At 37.3% G+C, this 23,562-nt stretch overlaps 1 long non-coding RNA gene across 1 annotated transcript in view; it reads left to right on the forward strand.

The window, feature by feature from the left end:
* The window catches only part of LOC121298850, a 132,018-nt gene extending 111,700 nt beyond the window's left edge, over positions 1-20,318 (forward strand). The window contains exon 3 of the long non-coding RNA XR_005947337.1: positions 20,242-20,318. This is a non-coding gene — a long non-coding RNA (uncharacterized LOC121298850). The remainder of the gene's footprint in view (positions 1-20,241) is intronic.
* Positions 20,319-23,562: the final 3,244 nt, after the last annotated feature.

The following is a 23,562-nucleotide window of genomic DNA, read 5'->3' on the forward strand; positions in this document are numbered from 1 at the left end:
AAGATCATTCAGGAAATTGATTTAAATCTAATGAATCTAATGAATTCATTAGAATGATAATTATGGATCTTATATAATTTATTTTGGTACAAGAAAATTGAAATGTGATTATCAAGTAAAAAATTAAAACTTAGGAAATGTTATCCCACAAAAGAGTATTTTAACTGAATGCATTTTATGTGATTTACGATGCTTTGTTTGAATGAAGATGGGGAGGTATCTTTCTGATGGGGGCTAAAACCAATTCCAAAAAGTTTTTTCCAATATTATAACAGCAAGACAACATTCAAAGAGGAGGTTAAATGTCTAAAGGTGCTTTCACACAGAGGAGTTATGACGGTTCAGTACCGCCACTGAAGCGGCTGTGTGAATTCCCTATACCGCCACAGAACCATCATATTTTATGAGACAACACTGAACCGCCATAACTGCCTTTGTGAAAGGCTATACCACCACTGATAGTAGGTTTAGTGGGTGTGGTTTCAAAATCAACATGCACGTCACTATAACTTAGGTAGGTATAGGGCGTGCAGAGTCATAGTGCCAGTACCTCTAGTTAAAAAACATTAGCCTGCTATATTATATTTAACCAAAACAATAAAAATAATAACGATCTGGTTCTCTTGCCTTTTTCAATGAATATAATTCAATCAATAGAGAATAAAAACATACTGTAATCTACCAGCGGCTTCTGTTGCATACACGTCACTGATAATAGTGCAAACCATGGGTCAAACCAATATTCGTGTTGGGGTGCTTTTTTTTTTTTCATCAATGCCGTTTTTCTGGCGTGCCTCTGAATGCCTTTTAATGTGTTTGTTTTTTAAACCATTTAAATGCAAAACCATAACAAAACATGTTTACAGGCTTTTTTTATTTTAATTATTTGTCCTGCGGTTACCTTTAATTAATTTCTCTGCATGCACTACTACTTTGTATATGATGTAGAATACATGATTGTATACATCTAACAAGTATCTGCAACACTCTTTCAAATAAACGTGTTATGATTTTTAATATGCGCTTCTTAGGGTCGGTATTATTGTCATTGCTTGCACCTCTTTCTTTATAAATGAAGCACTTTCAGTGTTTCAGAATGCACAAGAACAGATCTGGTGATTGACAGGTTTGAAAGTTGTACTAGGGCGATCGATTTGGCAGTGTGCAAGATTTATGACGATAATATACCGGCATAGATCGCGCAGTTTCATGCTGTGTGAACGGGTATTTACACACTAGTTAAAACATTTCAGAGATGGCACAGTAGTTACATTTCTGTGTGAAAATGGTGTAAGAGATACAAATGGCAAAATCATAGACGAAGAAAAAAAAAAGCAAATATATTAAATAATTACTTTTCACAAGTTTTCACAAAGGAGGACAGGGACAACATGCCCCGCATGCAAACCTGTTACTATCCTGTTTTAAATAACTTTAGCATAACTGAGGCAGAAGTGTTAAAGGGACTAGGAGCTCTTAAAATAAACAGGTTCCCTGGGCCGGATGAGATCATCCCAATAGTACTCAAAGAAATGAAAGAAGTTATTTACAAACCACTAACCAAGATCATGCAACAGTCTCTTGACTCAGGGGCTGTACCGACAGACTGGAGAATTGCAAACGTAATACCGATCCACAAAAAGGAAAACAAAACCGAACCAGGTAACTACAGACCAGTAAGCCTGACTTCTATTATATGTAAAGTTATGGAAACTATAATAGGATCCGAAATGGAAAATTACCTACATGGTAACAGTATCCTGAGAGACAGTATGGTTTTAAGGAAAGGGAGATCGTGTCTAACTAACCTGCTTGATATTTTTGGAGGATGCAACATCAACAGTGGATAATTGCAAAGCATATGACATGGTTTATTTAGACTTCCAGAAAGCTTTTGACAAAGTCCCGCATAAAAGATTAATTCTCAAATTGAACACAGTAGGGATTGAAGGAAATTAATGCACATGGATTAGGGAGTGGCTGACATGTAGAAAAAAGAAAGTACTGATTAGAGGAGAAACCTCAAAATGGTAGTAGTGCACCACAGGGATCAGTATTAGGTCCTCTGCTATACATTGTGAAAAGTGTTGAATTTAAATCAAGGGAAGTAATGTTAAAACTATACAATGCATTAGTAAGACCTCATGTTGAATATTATGTTCAGTTCTGGGCACTTAGCTGCAAAAAGGATATTGCTGCTGTAGAAAGAGTGCAAAAAAAGAAGAGCGACCAGAATTATTCTGGGTTTAAAAGGCATGTCATATGCAGACAGGCTAAAATAATTGAATCTATTCAGTCTTGAACAAAGAAGACTACGGGGCGATCTGATTAAAGCATTCAAAATTCTAAAAGGTATTGACAATGTCGACCCAAGGAACTTTTTTGACCTGAATAAAGAAACAAATGGAGATTAGATAAAGGGGCATTCAGAACAGAAAATAGGAGGCACTTTTTTACACAGAGAATTGTGAGGGTCTGGAAACACTAGTGGAGCTTGTTGCATGGCTCTAGAGCAGGTGTGTTGGCATCCAGGGCACAGCACACAAAATCACACACCCCATCATTTATCCCATGCCATGAGTCTCCTCTTGATTTTATCCCTAGTAATACAGCAGTTACAGCAAGTCTCGGATTAGTTCAAAATGGGGGTATGAGTCGGCGTGTCAGGTATCGACCACATAACTATTGATTACAGCTGCTTGGTCAGAGAGTCGCTCCAACACGTTGCCACACCCTTATTGAAGCCTGAAGTCATGGGAGCGAGTTAAGAAGTCAGTCCTCATGGAGTCAAGCTGGGGGTCGTTTCCATTTGTTTCACATGGTTTTTATTTATGGCATGACCATTAATGTACTCATCCATTGTATTGCTCTCTCCCAGTCTGTAGTAGAGAATGCTGTTATCACTAAAGTGGTTTATTGTGTATCTACCTTATTTTTGCAACCGCACATCTCATACTTTGTCAGGATAATTAATACATATATACCGAGCGAAAATAAATAAGGTATATAAACGATGGACATTGATGGAATGTTTTTGGTTTATTTTTAATCACTCGATCATTCATCCTTGACTATGACACACTTGAGTGACTATCACTGAAGCATATGCGCTTAATCACCTAATTAGTGAGACAGTTGATTGGACACTGTACATGGAGTGATTTCAGCTGTTGAATTACAAACTTGAATAAAAGCAATAAAGAAAATCACAGAAAAAAAAAAAAAAAAAACAATATGCCACGTCCGTCAAGAGAGCAGTGCCTTTGTGCAATCAGCATGTTAGAGCTGGACAAGAGCAGTGTACTATGGCTCGCCGTCTTGGGTGCTCACAGCCTGCAATTTTCAAACCTGGCAAGATGGTGTAACCAGACACATTCTGTCAATGACAAGCCACGAACTGGGAGACCAAGAGTCACAACACCTGCCCAAGACTGACAGATCATTTTGCAGCATCTTCGTGATGTCAGTTGTTAATCAGCACAATAAAAAGTCACTGCACCTGCTCTAAAAGAGTTTGTCATTTTTCGATCACATCTAGTAAATTTTGTCTAAATATAAGTGATAAGTTTTTTTTGATGCTCAAATATCATTGATACATTTATTTTGATGCTCAGTATTTTTAGGAAAAGGCATAAATGCACAGCCCCATATCTGCCAGACAGACAGAGTAAATGAAATTTAAAAACCACAAATGATCAAATTGATCGCCTTGGTAGTTCTAGTGATAATAGACCTACTGTCCTTTTGAAAAATAGTGTAGCCATACTGCCAACAGACATCTCAATCTGCCAACTCACTGACTGCCTAAATAACTACTTTGTTGATCTGCCAATTGGTAGGACACTTCATTCAGCTGAGCAGATGTTTTTCTGCTTAAAAATAAACCATGAGCCTTTGGCAACTAAATGAACAGTGTAACTGTGTTACTCCACCCAAGATGTTGGACCATTTCTCTGCCAGCAAGTGAATTACTGGATTATTTTATAAATATCATAAAATAAACACATTGTTTCCATTGTATACATTTTTTTGTTATATAGTTTGTTGGTGCTGTACCTCATCTGACTCTATATTTTACATTTAGTTGGCATACTGTATGAGCAACTTGCATTCACTGGAGGAATGAGAGAACCATATGAATCTGAATTGCGCAAAATGGATCTGATTTAAGATACTCTGATGGACTGCTGTTGTTTCACAGTGGATTTGAAATGGTTTGATTGTAGGGTTGTTCTAAAGTAGATAAATATTGAAGTAATATATCAATTAAACAAATCCCAAAACATCAAAAGGTAGAATTTGAAGAAAGCTGGTGTCGAACAAGAAATTCCACCAGCTCATTCTGTAATCATCCAAATTGTCCCTCAATTTGACCAATGTGTACATTATTCTTTAATTATCTTTCATAAGAATACATACCATTGTAAAAATCAAGGGCTGCTTGGCATGTAAGGCTAGTGTTGTGTTCTGGGTGGACTGTGCTATGTCAAGCCTAACTTGTCAGGGATTAAGTCAACGTTTCACATTGCTGGAGGTGAAAGCCAACAAAAGGTAAGGAAGAGTGAAGCAGTTCAAAACTAATAAACCTTACACCCATCCTTTATTGTTTATTATCACAATATTTTTTAGGTAACTAAACCAGATTGGTACAGTTTCATGTATCCAGAACTGGGGCATATGCAGAAAAAGTAAATATACCAAGTACATTTTTACTAGAAGTTTGTAGTTAATAGAGTTGAAATGCCACACATACACATGCTTTCTAGATTTTTATGCATTACGTAACAAAACAAATTGTGAATATATGCATTATATTTTACCAACAGTATTAGAAAAAAGAATTTCAGAACAGCTATGTGAAATAAAACAGTATGGACTTTTAACCCATATGTGTATTCTAATTGTGAAATTCAATGAGCTTGTATTTTAAATTATACAACACATCAACATATCATAGACATTTATAAGCCATTTCCATAAATATTGATGGTATTTTACTGTTTCAAATTTGATAACAAAATGGGCAGTATAAAGCACCATTCAACCAGATTTGTATTTTTCATGAAATACAAAATACAAAATTGAAAAACATATACGTTCAACCAGAGGTTTAAGGTTACTGGTACCTGAAGCCGTGAAAAAGGCAGGGCAAAGTTGCATTAAACTTAAATCACGGTGTACCAACTTAACTGACTTTTGCTTTTAACTTTAACTGAGTGCAAATGAATAGGGGGGTCCCCAAGTAGCTCACCTGGTAAAAGCACAGCCACAGGTGTGCAGGTTGAATCATACATTCTTCTGAGCTGTGTGGGGAATTGCAGTTATTAGTGTAAAAATGATTGGACATTCCAAATTGATGAGAAAATCAGGGGTAAAATAATTGGGCACACTTAATTTAAAAAAAAAAAAAAAAGAATACAGACGGAAATTCAGCACTTTCCTAATCAGCATTGAAAACCACAGTTTCTCACCATCAAGAATGATACACAAAGAAATGGAAGCGGATACAGAATTAAAAGTTACACTACACATCTTTTTAATTATTTACCGGTGTCGTAGGAAAGAAGTTGACCTGGAAATAAGTTGAGCGCGCAGTGCAGTAATGCAAAACTAGGCAAAGGTAAGGTGGAACAAGTTTGAAAAGAGGAGGTTCACTGCGTGGCTTTTTATGGGAGATATTGAAATTGGAGAAGGAATCTATGAAAAAGACCTAGGAGTTTTTGTTGACTCAGAAATGTCTTCATCTAGGCAATGTGGGGAAGCTATAAAATAGGCTAACAAGATGCTCGGATACATTGTGAAAAGTGTTGAATTTAAATCAAGGGAAGTAATGTTAAAACTGTACAATGCACTAGTAAGACCTCATCTTGAATATTGTGTGCAGTTCTGGTCACCTCGCTATAAAAAAGATATTGCTGCTCTAGAAAGAGTGCAAAGAAGAGCGACCAGAATTATTCCGGGCTTAAAAGGCATGTCATATGCAGACAGGCTAAAAGAATTGAATCTGTTCAGTCTTGAACAAAGAAGACTACGTGGCGACCTAATTCAAGCATTCAAAATTCTAAAAGGTATTGACAGTGTCGACCCAAGGGACTTTTTCAGCCTGAAAAAAGAAACAAGGACCAGGGGTCACAAATGGAGTTTAGAAAAAGATGCATTCAGAACAGAAAATAGGAGACACTTTTTTACACAGAGAATTGTGAGGGTCTGGAATCAACTCCCCAGTAATGTTGTTGTAGCTGACACCCTGGGATCCTTCAAGAAGCTGCTTGATGAGATTTTGGGATCAATAAGCTACTAACAACCAAACGAGCAAGATGGGCCGAATGGCCTCCTCTCGTTTGTAAACTTTCTTATGTTCTTATGTTCTTATTTTTATCTGACCGTTTTACTTGCAAGACTGTGTATGATGGTGTGTGTTCGTGCCACCGTCTTTTCATATGAACTTTAGAATGTGTGATCGATGACTCTTTATATGGTAAATTGTTTTAAACCCCTGTCTTTGTGTTTATATAACATTGTTGTCAATCAAATGTAGTTTTATATATTAAATTATTTTACACGCCAAAATGTTGTCAATCTTTAATCAAAATTAAAATGTGTTATTAATACAATCTAATGACATGTTGAATTCATACTATTAGTATGACAAGGTCGTATTTTTACATTTTAATATTAGTATAGCTGTAACTTTACTACAATTTAGACGTGGCAAAATGTAGGCCTACCACTGCCAGTTAAAAACCAAAAAAAAAAAAAAAAGTATATACAGTACATTGTTTTGTCTGCATGTCTTAAACATTAGCATTTATTGTCGTGTACTTAGGTTGGGGATTAAAACAAACAAAAAAAAAAAAACTCATGTTGTTTGCACACAATACATTAACATAAATGCCATATTCTTCATAAACATGACAGTTGTATTCCTTGCAGTAATATATAGTATTACTGAGGGATAAGATTTGTGAGGAAGAGAGATCATACAGTATATACTGTTTGTGTATATCTACATGATTTTAAATCGTGATAAATCACTTTAGTTCAACATAGTGTATCTTTCTCGTTATGTCTTACATGATTGTTGCAGTACAGGAATTACCATTTTTAAAATCATGCTAATATACAGTAGCCTACATATACTGTATGATCTCAAATTTTGCACCACTTGAAATAAAATAAACAGTTAGCATACGAATACAAAATATACAAGCAAACAAGCCATATTTTCCCCTAAAGCAATAAACAGCTATATTCTAATGATGCTTAATGACGGTATCTTTCAACTCCCATTCCAGCCAACAGTTGCAAAATCTGCACATCATTATTTTGTCACGAGTGCTGCATATTATCTGTCATGCTCAAATTCTTTGCAGCGTTCTTTAATTGTTATGAGCAGTTTAGGCATTTTAGAAACAAACGTCTCTTCATCACAATTTAAATTCCCAAACGACTCGCTTCAAATTATACATCTGCGCAAGTGCTAATCTGAGCTTCTGTTTCCCTTCAGACCGTGTCTATTGTAACGGCTGAGCCTTGACAACTGTGATTGCAAGTATTTATTTAAAGTCTTTTCTGTGTAAACTTCACAATTCAAAAAATGCCACTATGTTTGTTTTACATGGTTTTTCGTGTTATTCTTTTAATATTAGCATTCCGTTTTATATGTTACATTTCGTGTTATTTAGTTTTTGCGAAAAACACAGGGCCGTACCTATTATAAATTACATTATTAATAATTAGTGGGTGATGTTTAGCAGGCTTAGGCCTTTTTCACACTAGCGAGGTCTACCCGGGTCAGAACCTACCCCACAGGACCCAGTGATTTCACATTGCTTTTGATAAAGCAGGGTTGACCTGGGTGACAAACGCAAGTAAACAATACGTATATCAGTGCCGCAGAAGCAGCTTGTTACTGACGCTTCCATCCAAGCTCCTCCGGACTGAAGCGTTGTAATGACTTTGGTATACAATTTATTTATATATAAATTAGTTCCTAGGCGCACTGTTTAAGAATGGCCAAATGTTATTAATTGAGATATACCATAATAGTTCTGTGATATCATGTAGAATTCCCTTGACAACAACTGACATCCATACAGTGTGTCAGAAATACAAAACAATCATTTATTTTAGGGAAAAGGGGTGCACAACTAATCTAATATTACATAAAGGAAAGTCTGTTGGTTAGAGATATGCGTGAATAGTAATATGCAGTTCATTGGTTCCATAGTCAAACGAGTACAACGATCATAACATCATTAGCATACATGGTTAATCTACTTCGCATTAGTATTTTCAGTACCCGTTTTTCGTTGTAAGTGATCATGTAAATATGCACGAGAATTAATTCAACTTTCCATTCAAAACCTCAGTTGATTATATATTCAGATTAACTCAAATGGGACAATGATGAAATTATCTGCATTTACGAGGCAACTCCTTTTGAGTTGCACATTTCAAACAAACAATATATTTCTAACACACTCTAAAACAGGAAGTTATATTATATTTATAGAACAGTTTCCACTTGATAGCATTTGCTTCAGTTACTTTCTCGAGTCATAAAGTATTTAATATTAGACTTGTTGAATACTTATCAATTTCCATATACAGATGTCAATCTGTGTCGATGAATACTGCAGCTCTCTAGATCCACAGTTCCAATGTAGATGGTACTTTGCCGTATGCATTGTATTGCGTAGGCTTTCAATAACCAATAGTTCCTTTTCAAATGAAGATCAGCTTGCTGATCTCCAAGGCTTGCAACATTATCTTTGTTGTTGGCAGTTTTCCCACTGGGAATAGTTCTGTTGTTCAGATGTAACTCAGTTCAGCTAATGCATTGCAATTGAAAAGTTGTAGTTTGTATAAGTGTTCTTGTGGCAATTGTTCTGTACGGCTTTGCTTCAGTTTGTTTTGTGCAGATACGTGGAAATAAAGTCCCGCTTTCCGATTAATGCAGTATCCCATCACTGATCCAGTCTCTCGTAGAACAGATGACAGGGCCCTTCCTCAGAAGATGATTCTAGCCATTATTCAGAACATTGGTTCTTCCTTGCCTTCTGTGAATTCAAGCACATATGCTCCCATGGCTCTGCAACTTTGTTCAGAGCAGTGCACCATCCATTTCGTCCCTCCGAACTTCAAGACAACTCAAGCGGGAGGACACTACTTGTGCACACTTCCTTTGCGGTCAGCACGCATGTCTGGGTGCAGCAGCTTGACTGGAAACAGCAGCACTGGAAAAAGCTCACTCACACAGCAGAAGCTCCCTCACACAGCAGAAGCTCGCACCACTTCGAAAGTCAGCGGTTTTTGTGAATCTCTCTTCAACCCTGTGATTGGCGTCGGGTTATTTTGGGCAGTGCCTGAGTCCACGTGAAGTGTCTTTCATTGGTTGTTCTCGTACCGACGTGGCCCCTTGTCGGCTGGATTTACAACAAGGACTGGTTCCTGTCTAGCGTGAAGACACCTAGAATTGTGTGGCTTGTGGTGCCGAATGGATCATTCAGTGATTGTGAAGATAAGCCATGTGTCCAGTATTTAGTTTACGACTCTTTTTAAAAGCATTCTTTGTCAGTGGGGGAGTTGGAGACCAGAAACCAAGAAGACGCAGAGAATGGTTTAAGACTCACACCTGTATATTCCAATTCTGTTACTTTCATGCACAGAATGATATGATGACTCCCCTTCTGACTCTACACCGTCAGCCCAAATGTTGATTAGAGCAAATGTTTCTACATCCCTGCTGCAATCTGGCTCATGGTGTGTCTCAATCAATAAAAATATGACTAAACAGAATAAAGAAATGTTCTTTGCGGAAGTGAAACTTTCATGCAGGCAAGCTGTTTGTTATTGCGTCAGCTCATGGACGCATTTAGTCTCGCTCAACCCAGGTCACAGCTTGTCAACCCATATCCCAGATATGTGTTCACACTACATGGGATTGTGACCCGGGTAGCCAGGCGCCGGATAGCAGTGCCAGTGTGAAAGGGTCTTTAGTTATCCTACACAGTGTAATTAGTGCTTGAACAGTTACAAGAGACCATATCCTAAAAATATTGACAGAAATTCTTTTGGCAGGCTCTAGGAAACAACTTCAAACAACTTAAATCACTATTGCTGACTTTTTGTGGTCATGTCATTGCTGTGTCCACTTCAGCCAGGAATATGGGGGTAGTCTTAGATTTTAGTCTTATTTTTGAGGCTCGTGTTTTCATCAGTGGTTAAGTCGTCTTTCTACCACCTGTGAAACATTGCTAGAGTTCGCACATACTTTTTACAGAAGGATGCTGAGATTTTGATCCATACTTTTGCATACCCATGTCAATAGTCCCTATATGGTAGGGACTGTCCCGATTTTCTGGCAAATGTTCCACATCCCTATGCATAGGAAGAAAGTCCCGATATTTACCCATATAAAAAAAAAAATTCTGCACAGTAGAGTTAGTGAAAACCACATGCTGTGCTCTTCATGCGGCAGACACATCTGCTGATCACTAACTTATACAAAGGTAAGAAGGTTTCATTATGTCTATTTTTACTGTCATGATGGTCATGCAGGGGGTTTGGAGATTAGTATCTATTTTTGTGAAACAGGAAATTAATGTGGCCCTTCCAGAGCAATTTTTGTACTCATAAGAACATAAGAACATAAGAAAGTTTACAAACGAGAGGAGGCCATTCAGCCCATCTTGCTCGTTTGGTTGTTAGTAGCTTATTGATCCCAAAATCTCATCAAGCAGCTTCTTGAAGGATCCCAGGGTGTCAGCTTCAACAACATTACTGGGGCGTTGATTCCAGACCCTCACAATTCTCTGTGTAAAAAAGTGCCTCCTATTTTCTGTTCTGAATGCCCCTTTGTCTAATCTCCATTTGTGACCCCTGGTCCTTGTTTCTTTTTTCAGGCTGAAAAAGTCCCTTGGGTGGACACTGTCAATACCTTTTAGAATTCTGAATGCTTGAATTAGGTCGCCACGTAGACTTCTTTGTTCAAGACTGAACAGATTCAATTCTTTTAGCTTTTCTGCACATGACATACCTTTTAAGCCCGGAATAATTCTGGTCGCTCTTCTTTGCACTCTTTCTAGAGCAGCAATATATATTTTATAGCGCGGTGACCAGAACTGCACACAATATTCAAGATGAGGTCTTACTAGTGCATTGTACAGTTTTAACATTACTTCCCTTGATTTAAATTCAACACTTTTCACAATGTATCTGAGCATCTTGTTAGCCTTTTTTATAGCTTCCCCACATTGTCTAGATGAACACATTTCTGAGTCAACAAAAACTCCTAGGTCTTTTTCATAGATTCCTTCTCCAATTTCAATATCTCCCATATGATATTTAATGTACATTTTTATTTCCTGCATGCAGTACCTTACACTTTTCTCTATTAAATGTCATTTGCCATGTGTTCTGAATCTTGTCTAGATTATTTTGAATGACCTTTGCTGCTGCAACAGTGTTTGCCACTCCTCCTACTTTTGTGTCGTCTGCAAATTTAACAAGTTTACTTACTATACCAGAATCTAAATCATTAATGTAGATTAGGAATAGCAGAGGACCTAATACTGATCCCTGTGGTACACCACTGGTTACCACACTCCATTCTGAGGTTTTTCCTCTAATCAGTACTTTCTGTTTTCTACATGTTAACCACTCCCTAATCCATGTACATGTGTTTCCTTGAATCCCAACTGCGTTCAGTTTGAGAATTAATCTTTTGTGCGGGACTTTGTCAAAAGCTTTCTGGAAATCTAAATAAACCATGTCATATGCTTTGCAATTATCCATTATCGATGTTGCATCCTCAAAAAAATCAAGCAAGTTAGTTAGACACGATCTCCCTTTCCTAAAACCATGTTGACTGTCTCCCAGGACCCTGTTACCATATAGGTAATTTTCCATTTTGGATCTTATTATAGTTTCCATAAGTTTGCATATAATAGAAGTCAGGCTTACTGGTCTGTAGTTACCTGGTTCAGTTTTGTTTCCCTTTTTGTGGATCGGTATTACGTTTGCAATTTTCCAGTCTGTCGGTACCACCCCTGTGTCAAGAGACTGCTGCATGATCTTGGTTAGCGGTTTGTAAATTACTTCTTTCATTTCTTTGAGTACTACTGGGAGGATCTCATCCGGCCCAGGGGGTTTGTTTATTTTAAGAGCTCCTAGTCCCTTTAACACTTCTTCCTCAGTTATGCTAAAGTTATTTAAAACTGGATAGGAACTGGATGACATGTGGGGCATGTTGTCAGTATCTTCCTTTGTAAAAACTTGTGAAAAGTAATCATTTAATATATTTGCTATTTTTTTTTCTTCATCTACGATTTTGCCATTTGTATCTCTTAAACATTTAATCTCCTCTTTGAATGTTCTCTTGCTGTTGTAATATTGGAAAAACATTTTGGAATTGGTTTTAGCCCCCTTAGCAATGTTCATTTCTATTTCTCTCTTGGCCTTTCTAACTTCCTTTTTGACTTGCGTTTGCAGTTCTGTGTACTCTTTCTGCGTACTTTCTTTTTGGTCCTTTTTTAATGCTCTGTAAAGTGCCTTTTTTCGCTGAATATTTTTTTTAATTGATCTATTAAACCATTTTGGCAATTTAGTTTTACATTTAGATTTGTCTACTTTAGGGATGTAATTGTTTTGCGCCTCTAGTACTACATTTTTGAAGAACAACTGTCCTTCTTCTGTGGGTGTTTTCTCTATTTTACTCCAATCTACTTCTGTTAGTCTCTGTTTCATACCTTCATAGTTTGCTTTTCTAAAATTGTAAACCTTAGCTTTAGTCATTACTTTTGGGGTTTTAAAAAACACTTCAAATGAGACCATGTTGTGGTCTGAGTTTGCCAGTGGTTCTCTGACCTCTGTTTTAGTTATTCTATCTTCGTTATTTGAAAAGACTAAATCAAGGCATGCCTCCCCTCTAGTCGGTGCCTTGATTAATTGTGTTAGGAAGCAGTCATTTGTCATTTCCACCATTTCTATTTCATCCTTCGTGCTACCCATTGGGTTTTCCCATTTTATTTGGGGGAAGTTGAAATCCCCCATTAGTATGGCTTCTCCTTTGCTACACGCATTTCTAATGTCATTGTATAACAGATTATTTTGCTCACCGTCTGAATCTGGCGGTCTATAGCATGCCTATTATTATGCCCTTTGAATTTCTGTCCGTTATTCTGACCCATATTGATTCGGTTTTATTTTCTTTGTCCAGGTTTAACACCTGGGCTTCAAGACTGTTTCTTATGTATCCCCATCACTCTCAGACAACCACGTTTCTGTAACACCTATCACATCATAGTTACCTGTACTCCAACATTTACTGTTTAATTAGGGTTATTAAAAAAAAAAAAAACTAATAATAATAATAATAATAATAATAATAATAATAATAATAATAATAATAATATCATGAAATTCAAGACTATCCTCTGTTATCATTTTTTAAACCAAATCTACCAACTAAAAACATATTCTCTTTAAAGGTGTTGATTAACTTGTTTGTGCAGTTAGGACACTGCCTGAGATGTTTTTTTTTATTTATTTTTGTGTCAAAAATATGGTGTTGCCAGTGCCATTTCATAAACTTTTGTGGTATATTATTATGAATTTGTCATTTAGCAGGTGCTTTTACCAAAGCGACTTAAAGACACTACGGGGTGAACTAGGCATCAGCAACTATTGCTGTACAGTCACTTACTACAGGACTTCAGTTTTATGTCTCCTCCAAAGGACAGAGCACAAGATTGTGACTTAATCAGGGTCACACAAAGTGATTCAGTGGCTGAGCCAGGATTTGAACTGGGAACCTCCTGGTAACCTCCAGAGTAATATTATTTAAGAAATAGGTATACATTTTTATCATTGGGTCTTTCAGCTTGTTTAGCATAGTCTTGGACAAGTGTTCTATGGTATATCAACACTTGTGGTATATCATGATACCAAAATCCTATGACACGTAATATCGGTTTAAAATAAATATATCGAAGTATCACAATTTTCCGATACCATTTTTTTTTTCTTTTTTTTTTTGAGCTTTTAACCGTTTGCTGTCCTTTGTCAGACCAGGTCCGACATTACAATTTTCCCTTTCCAGTCCACATCAAAAAGACGTCAAGCACAGATTTCTAGTCATTTTTTCTCTGGAAAAAGCAGAGAAAATCTTTCAATGGTCGAGTGAGACCGATAAAAAAGGGGCGTATCTGAGCAATACACATAGCCCCAATACACATAGCCCCTGCACCACAGTGATAACACAGACACAAACAAAGAAGATAGCTGCATCCGTATCCAGCACTCAAAAGAATATCATGGACATTTGCAGAGCTTTTTGAGATGTTATAGTAATAAAATAATGACTTGGATCACATTATTGAGGAGTTTGGTGATAAAACGAGTGATCAGGAGAGGATTTATCAGTATGCACGACTATGAAGAGGTATGTGAAAAATACAGCGAACAAGGGGTGGGGCTCCGCTGGAGATGCAGTACTGAGTGTCCTTGCTATGCAGTACCTTTTAAACCTGTTTTACTCTGAAAAAAAATCACCTGTGTTTTGCATGCATGAGCGGTAGAAAGACCAGAATACATACAGACTTCACTGCCAACATATCAGTTTCCCTGCAGAAAACAGAATCAATGTGACTCTTCACCTGCAGAGAAAGCACAGGATCTATATAGCTTCCTAGTCACACTGCAAAAGTCCGCCAATATAGACGGCTACAGGTTCAGCATGAATGCAATAAAAATCACTTGGTTTATTAAAGTAGCCAGAGTGGTTTTCTTTTGTCTAATTTACTTTCTTTCCAAGACTTTTGTGTCCATGCTGTTATCTTTTGAAAACAAGCCCCAACAGCCCCGACAGCATTGTACCTTTTAACTATCAGACGAAATATTTACACAATACTTAAAAACTATTGCTGCAACCATGATTATTTTATTATTAAATTCATTGGTTCCCATTTAGTACTCATAGTAATTGGAATTACAACACGTACTAAAATGAGAATGTGTTCTAAATATTTGAAACACGTACTGAATAATGAGTTTTTTGACCCAGATGACCTTCCTTACGATATCTGAGTTAAACTTGTTGAATCCTACCAATAACTGCGCTACTGAAAACAAACATGGGACACTATTAGTATTACAGTCAGGCTACGACATTAACCATGGCCCGGGGCCGGTAGAGAGCACAGTTTGGCCGGTAGTTATGAAGCACCACAGGCCTGAATGGGCTGGTTACATTTAGCTAGTATAATATACAGTGGATTGCAAAAGTATTCATACCCCTGACCAATTCTCTCATATTACCGAATTACAAATGGTACATTGAAATTTTGTTCTGTTTGATATTTTATTTTTAAACACTGAAACTCAGAATCAATTATTGTAAGGTGACATTGGTTTTATGTTGGGAAATATTTTTAAGAAAAATAAAAAACTGAAATGTCTTGCTTGCATAAATATTCAACCCCTGTGCTGTGGAAGCTCCCAGTTTGCACCAATGAAAGAAATTGCCCTAACGAGGACACAATTACCTTACAATTGGCCTCCACCTGTGAACCATTAAAGTTGCTATCACATTTTCTGGATAAAAACCCCACTGTTGAAGGATCATTGGTAAGGCTGTGAATCTGAAGGAAAATGAAGACCAAAGAGCATTCTATAGTTAGAGATAAAGTAGTACAAATGCATAGATTTGGGAAAGGGTACAAAATAATATCCAAGTGTTTGGATATCCCAGTGAGCACAGTTGGATCAATAATCAGGAAGTGGAAGCTGCATCACACCACCCAGGCACTGCCAAGAAAAGGCTGTCCCTCAAAACTCAGTGCTCAAACAAGAAGGAGACTTGTGAGAGAAGCCACAGAGAGGCCAACAATCACTTTGAAGGAGCTACAGAGTTCAGTGGCTGGGAGTCGAGTAATGGTGCACCAGTCAACCTTATCAAGAGCTCTGCATAACACTGGCCTGTATGGGAGGGTTGCAAGAAAGAAGCTGTTACTCAAAAAGTACCATCTGAAAGCACGTCTGGAGTTTGCCAGAAAGCATGAGCGACCCAGCTGCAATGTGGGAAAAGGTTTTGTGGTCAGATGAGACCAAGATAGAGCTTTTTGGCCAAAACTCAAAGCGCTATGTGTGGCGTAAACCTAACACTACACATACCTCAAGACACACCATCCCTACAGTGAAGTATGGTGGTGGCAGCATCATGCTGTGGGGATACTTCTCATCAGCAGGGACTGGGCATATTGTTACAATTGAAGGAAGAATGGATGGAGCAAAATACAGGAAAATACTGCAAGAAAATCTGCTTCAGTCCGCTAAAAAACTGAGGCTTGGGAGGAAATTCACCTTTCAGCAGGACAATGATCCCAAGCACAAGGCCAAAGCAACATTGGAGTGGCTCAAGAAAAAAAAGGTGAATGTCCTACAGTGGCCCAGTCAAAGTCCTGATCTCAATCCCATTGAGAATCTGTGGCACTATTTGAAAATTGCGGTCCACAAGTGTCGTCCAACCAACCTGAACAACCTGGAGCAAATCTGCCAAGAAGAATGGGCCAAAATCACTCTAACACTGTGTGCAAAGCTGGTACATACTTACCCCAAAAGACTTAAAGCTGTTATTACAGCGAAAGGTGGCTCTACCAAATATGTGGCGGTTGAATACTTATGCAATCAAGATATTTCAGTTTGGCGTCAGTTTCTCAGGCTTACAGATAAAACAGCAGCTTTATTTGTTGTGAATTCAACATTTAGTTTACATCATTTCCACTCTCACAGTGATGTCCCGATGGACACCCAGATACGCAATCGAATTGTCAAACTTTTTTTATTTGGGATCCAATGTGTTCAGGTCAAAAATGCCGCAATGTTATAATATGATATCGTTGGTATCACTCAGCAAGATTGCGAAAGGCTACACAATAGCAACAACGCTCTGAGTAGAATTGTTATTATTTTGTATTATGAATATCGTTTTAATAGTGTTTATTATTCTAGGGAGGGGAATTTTGATTAGTTTCCTATTTGAATGCACAGGGTATAACCTTTTTGTGTGTTCAATTACCTGAACTCTGGTCCCTTAAACTACCAAGAGTAAAAGGCAAATGCGTGTGCACAAGCAGACAGCATAACAGTGTAAGCCGGTAAAGATTAGCCAGGTTCACAAAGTGTTAAAACAATGTCCAAGACAAGATTTCTTCACTCTGTACCCTATTTCCTTAGGCACACGTTTTTTTTTTTGTTTTGTTTACTGAATTAAAATACAGAACTCAATGAGCAGCAACGTCACAGCACGTATCTCTTCCAATTAAAGCAACAGTAGCATAATATTGCGCAAACCACCAAAAAATAATTTTTGCTGTAGTGTATTCAGAATAAAATAACACCTATCATATAGCAACCTAAATATTATATATCTGTTTAATTATAACACATAATACTTATAACATAATCTTAGTGTATATATTGTAACCTGGCCAAAATAGAAAATACATTCCAACATTACAGTAGTTTAACATTACTAATTACAAATTGCCATCAAGTACTGAAAGTCAAGTTACTTTGTTTATCCAATAACCTGTAAATAATTCAAAACAAGGATACCTGGTTGTACTTTTAATGGTCATTGCAAATGTTGCCGTTACTCGATCCATTCACATAAAGTCAACAGTAGATGTTTTACATTGAACTACAGTCCAGAGTTAAAAAAAAAACTTCTTTCCAACGCCAAGTATCCTGCCTTTTCTTATAGTTACAGCGTTGTTGTGCTTAACATTTAGTAATTTCATCATAACGTTAAATTACCTTTCTAATTTCAATGTAACCCAAGTTTGGACTACCGTACTTCTTTTAGCCCTTGTAATATACATGTTTAATGGCTGAAGTAACATCTATTGAAAGGCTTTGTTAAGGCCACTTTCTTTTGAGATGTGGGCTCTCTTTGGTTACCATACACAGTTAGAAACATACTGAAAATAAAAACCATCATGAAAAAAACATATAAGTATGTTGGGCCAGATAAAATTGCATCTGGGCCAGTAAAAATACTAGCTCAGTGACCCAAGGGGCCAGTAGTTAAAAATCTAAATGTAGAGCTCTGTACAAGATACTTACATCTACATGGCTCCTGCAGTTGTTTATCCAGGCATTGGCAATCAAGAAATCTGAATTGCACACTGTGGTCCTGGCATAACAGGTCTTGTTTTTTACAGAAATAATACATTTGTATAATCTGATGAAAACTGTGTCAAATATTTTCTTTTTTTTTTTGTATTTTTTAAACAATGTGGATGTGTCCTTAGATGCCATTGTGTACAACTGCAATTAATGCCCTGCCTTCAAAACTGTTGCTAACATCGTGATTACGTTATTTGTTTGATGGACAGGTTATTGACCAACCAACTTGAACTACCTTATACCTACCCACCAACCAACCAATCAACATGTACTTTGTTTAGCAAAGCTACCACTGTGGCTTTTCGCACCTAATCTAATACAAACACAGCAAATCCTTTACAGAAAAAGGGACGGTGCATTTAGCCTTACTTGAAGGAGGTATTCATTCATTTATGGGAGGAGGGAGGGTGTTTTGCAGATCAAGGAGACTCACGGAAGTTCCAGGAGACTTGGGTTGTCTGATATGGTGCTGTGACAGAGACAGAATGATTCTTGGACATAAATCTCTCTCCTGGCCTTTGAAGGCTCTGCCTAAAGGGAACAGAGTGCCCTGGACTGGATGGCCAGACAATTCGTTCCCAGGGTTAGAAGGAAGTCGGTCATCTAGAAAGGGGGTAGAGCTACAATGCACTAAATCATCGACCCGGAAGGGAAACGTGGATTGGAGGAGCGGTTGCACTAGTTCACCAAGGGGTCACAATTGGCAGTACAAAAGCGAAGTGATTTATTCCTTTGTATGGTTAAAGCTGAACCTGAAGGAGACTGTATATTGTAATCGTGAGTGTTTTGTTTGTTTGTTTGTTGTGTCATGTCTAAGGAATCACTTTGTTGTTGTTATTATAATACGGCCGAACACGATCCGGAGCTGTCGCCAAAGGCCAGCACTTATCCGGACAACACTTCTCTATTGTTTCACGAATAACTGTATTTACACCATGAGCATTATTGCACTCACGTGGACTTGTGTTTGTGTTACGTGTGGGTGTTTGAAACGAGACTGTTATTATTTCGGGACCAACCCATGGATTAAAACAGCAATACACACCACTGTATTGCCTGCTAGCATTGTTATTGTTTGCTGTATTTGTGTCATCAGACCATTGGTTCATGCATCGCCAAAAGCCACCACAAAGTACTAGTCATTTTCTAGAAATGGCTATACAAGTAAAAGCTGTTATTAACAAGATTATTTTCTATCTGCATTCTTGTCTTTTGAAATGGGTGTCAATAGCATTCTTGTCTATTACCACATGAGTGTCTAGCATTTCTGCCTGCTGACACAATGGTGTCAATGGCATCTTCTTAAAATTAATACAGTGGTGTACCATAACAAACTGCGAGATCCGAGCCATGCGTCACGTGTGCATGCTCGGTGTCCGAACTGCAGTGCTTGTCGTGGTCGCCCTGACTCAGTCTAGCGGGGTTTTTTTAGTTTTTTTATACATGTAACTGTTTTTTAGTTTTTTTGTTTTGTTTTTTTTTTTTTTTTTTTTTTTTTAATTTATTTATTTGCCATTAACAATGTCTGATAAGAGCAATTGACTCAAAAAAAAACCTAAAGCTGTGAAACCTAAGCTGTGAACTCTGTCACATGATGAAGGGCTTAACTTCAGGTGATTGTAACTCTGGCTAGGATTATCGCATACACACACTGAATACTTCATTGGAAAGCCCCTAGTCTGTACTTTTAAACACGCCATATAGGTGCCAAGTAATATGCATGTAACCACCGGGCTGAGTGTAAAGATTTAAATAAATATTTGTAACAATATAATGGATCATTTTTGTAAGATTGTATTATCTGGCTGAAGAGTCAGGAATGTAACCACAATTTATAACATTGCTCCTATGAGAAAATGTGCTTTGACGGTTTGACTTACAACGCGACTTTCAGGAACCATTTGTGTCGTTAGTGCGAGGACTGCCTGTACTAAGCTGGTGCTGGTATGGCCAGTATTTATAGATCACTAGGCATGTGTCACCTCCAGTGAATGCGAGATATTCCTGCCAAACTGATTTCATATTTCTGTTTTCTTCCTACCCCACCAGGTTTGAAGTTCTGTAAAAGAAGACTGACTGGTAATGACAGAAGGACAACATATTTGAAAAAATAAGCCTTATACTGTTGAAAGGTATGTGAACAGATCATTTTCTCTGTGTCTATCACATTTATATTCAGCCTAATTGCATTCTGTTTACTGTGTGTTAGTATTACGTAATCATTGTCACCCTCAGGTTAATTTGGCCAGAGTAACCAGGTTGCTGAGCTACTTCTATGGCCAAAAGTTTTGCATTTCCCTATATGATTAACACATTTTGCTTCATAAAGTTGAATGAAACCTACTGAATAATGTTACGTTAACATATTGAATCACATGCCACTTGTAGTTTTCCATGTAATTATCAAAAAACTGAAACAAAAATTGAACATATGACATTTCAAAATCTAACATACTGTACTACTATTATGGCTTCCGGTAGACTTTTGTGGGTTCGATATAATTGTGTTGTTTCTTTGATTACATGATGTTAAATAAAATATTTAAATTATGTTCATATAGTTTAAAAAAACATGTCTCATTCCTAAAAATGATGATATTTAAAGCTAGTTTGCTTATATTGATTATCCATCAGATGGATTACCCAGTGTCAAACCGTGGACGCAGATTATATTTGTAGGTTGTTGTGTTGTATTGCTGTTTGGAGATTTGGTTAGGACATTCTTAAGCACAATTTGTGAGGGATCTAGTGAAAGCTGGTGAGAACTTTTAGTATTACAGTATATAATGACTATGTATTCAAGTTTTCAAAAATGTGATTAAACTTTGTACAATAAGATCTCAATGTTAGTAGCATATTGCGAACAGGTACATGTCCTTAGTTTTTTTTTTTTTCAGGTCTGTTAACTTTATTGGGCATGTTGTGAGTACCAGAAAAAATAATCAGTTATTTTTTTCTACTTTTATTTTAAGATTTTTTAGAACTTGGAAGACTTCATAAATCAGTGTTTGTATGTTGTATATGAGATGAATGATGCATATTTGATATCCTGTAGTTTTTGAAGTCGTTAAGCAGATAACCTTAACTAGACTGAAAAGTCTCCTTTTCTTTAGTCTGGGTCTTTGGAAATAAAAACTGCCTTGGTTTTATATATGTATAAACCTCTATTTTACCTCTGTGTACTCCCTGAACACTCTCTTCGTTCAGCAAAGCTGCAGATTTTTTATATTGTGGTCGAGGGGTTAACTAGCTATTAGTTATCTTATTACCCCTCGTCCATAATCTGCACGAGTTTAATAATATGCGATACTGTCAGCTAGTTAAATAATCAGTAACTGACAGTCACGCATACTCACGAGGAATTTTAAAATAAACAAAATGAGAGGGATGGCACCTTGCTCGTCCTGCCATACAGTAATAAAATATAAATAATACGTTGGCTTTTTGCCATCCTATATACATAAACTATAACAATAATAAGAATAATAAACAAATATATACAAAGGGACAGGACACTCCGCCACACTTATACATACACTTCTTTACAGCAGGTATTGGATATTTTTTGCCCTTTTCCTAATATAGTATCATGGTATCCGTAACCATCCCCTCTTCAAATGTATGAAAATCATTTTTATGAATGGCTAGAGGTCGCTGCGAGTCAGCTCAGTTTCACCATCAGTCATTTCATCCTGTTCTGATAGATCTCATTGACTGAAACAGTGCTAGAATGCTCTCATTCGTTTAAATGACTGTCAATCATCAAACCTGCACCGACTATGCACTTTCATTTGCCAGCTGCAGCGCCTGTCATTCAAAGCGCCTACTTTGAAATTAGCGGGTTAAGGTGTTGGTAGGCTTTTGTTATAGGTATATATGGTGACAGTTACTAGTTTGATTTGAAAATGGAGCGCCAGAGGAAAACACTTAATAAGTATTATGCACACCACTCTAACCGACGGCTGAAGTCTCCACGTCAGGTTGAAGCGGGCCTGACTGCCTTGCCTCTAGTGACTCCAACTGTGCTGAAGCAAGAGAGGGGTGGAGCTCAGACTCCGAATAGTAGGTGCAAGTTAGTTCTATTCAGCTACCTAATGTTTTGTTCTGTGCATATTATTTTTACTTGTAAATCTATGCTATAAAAGTCTGTGTAATCCACTTTTATATTGTGTTTTCTACGGTTTATTTGAGACCATTTTTTTATTTGTGTAGGATCTTTATCTAAATGGGATACAAAGTCTGGTGTTTTTTTAAGCATAAAGGTCGATTTTATCAATTTTCTGCTTCAATTGAAAAATAAAAATAAAAAAGGTAAATTCTTCTAAAAATAAATGTTGATATTAATTGTCGATTTGTCAAAAAAAAAAAAAATTGAATAGTAGTAAGCCTACTTATGCAGTATACAGTACAGTAGTAAAATCAAAGGAATACCTTGCATATTTTCAGTTTACTTTAGACTATAGGCCACCAGAAACATAAAATAAACCATGCTGCTGCATTGTACACATTAGTTTCAATTAAAAATAATCTTGTATTTTCCCATTGTACGGTAAATTATTTTAAGATAGACTACTTTGTTCACAATTAACACAAAAGAGATCATGGTGCCACATTGTGTTCGAATACCTTTACGCCTGCCTCATTAACACCTCTCTGCTCTCTGGCTCCTTTGCCACAGCCTTAAAAATTGCTGGTGTCACCCTCATTCTTAAGAAACCCTCTCTTGATCTTCTGCCCAGCACTATTGCCCTGTCTTTGTTCTCCCGTTCCTCTCGTTCCTCTCAAACTGTCTGTGGTGGAGCAAGCTACCGGAGAACTTCAGGACTGCTCCATCTCCCACTGCCTTCTGCCGCCTCCTCAAGACCCACCTGTTTAGAATGCACTTGTAGATCTCTTGATCTGCCCCTCCTACTATGCACTGGACTTGCCTGACCTAAGCACCATAAACATAAACATAAACATAAACAACTTTGAAAAGTTGGACGGAATTTTTGGTATTTACCCCATCTTATTATTACTGGCTGGTTGAATCCCAATCAAGTTGGCTCGAATTTAGGGTTGTATAGTAGATATATCACCTAGTTATCTGCAGGAGTTACTGACCCTGTATCTTCCAAACCACACATTGAAGTCTCAGCTTGTGGGACTGCTGGTTATTCCTAGGGTCAACAAAAGCAGCACAGGAGGTAGGGCTTTTTCTTGCAGAGCTCCTAAATTATGAAATGCTCTGCCTTCATTTGTCAGGGAAGCTGGGACCATTAGTTTTCAAGTCAACGTTCCACACTCTTCCCATCTCATCCATTCTCCCTGCTTGGCCTGAGAAATGGCCTTTACACACCTGATCCTCTCCTCCTGCTTTTGCACCTCATT

The sequence above is a fragment of the Polyodon spathula genome, chromosome 2, assembly GCF_017654505.1.
Source record: "Polyodon spathula isolate WHYD16114869_AA chromosome 2, ASM1765450v1, whole genome shotgun sequence".
Classification (NCBI taxonomy): domain Eukaryota; kingdom Metazoa; phylum Chordata; class Actinopteri; order Acipenseriformes; family Polyodontidae; genus Polyodon; species Polyodon spathula.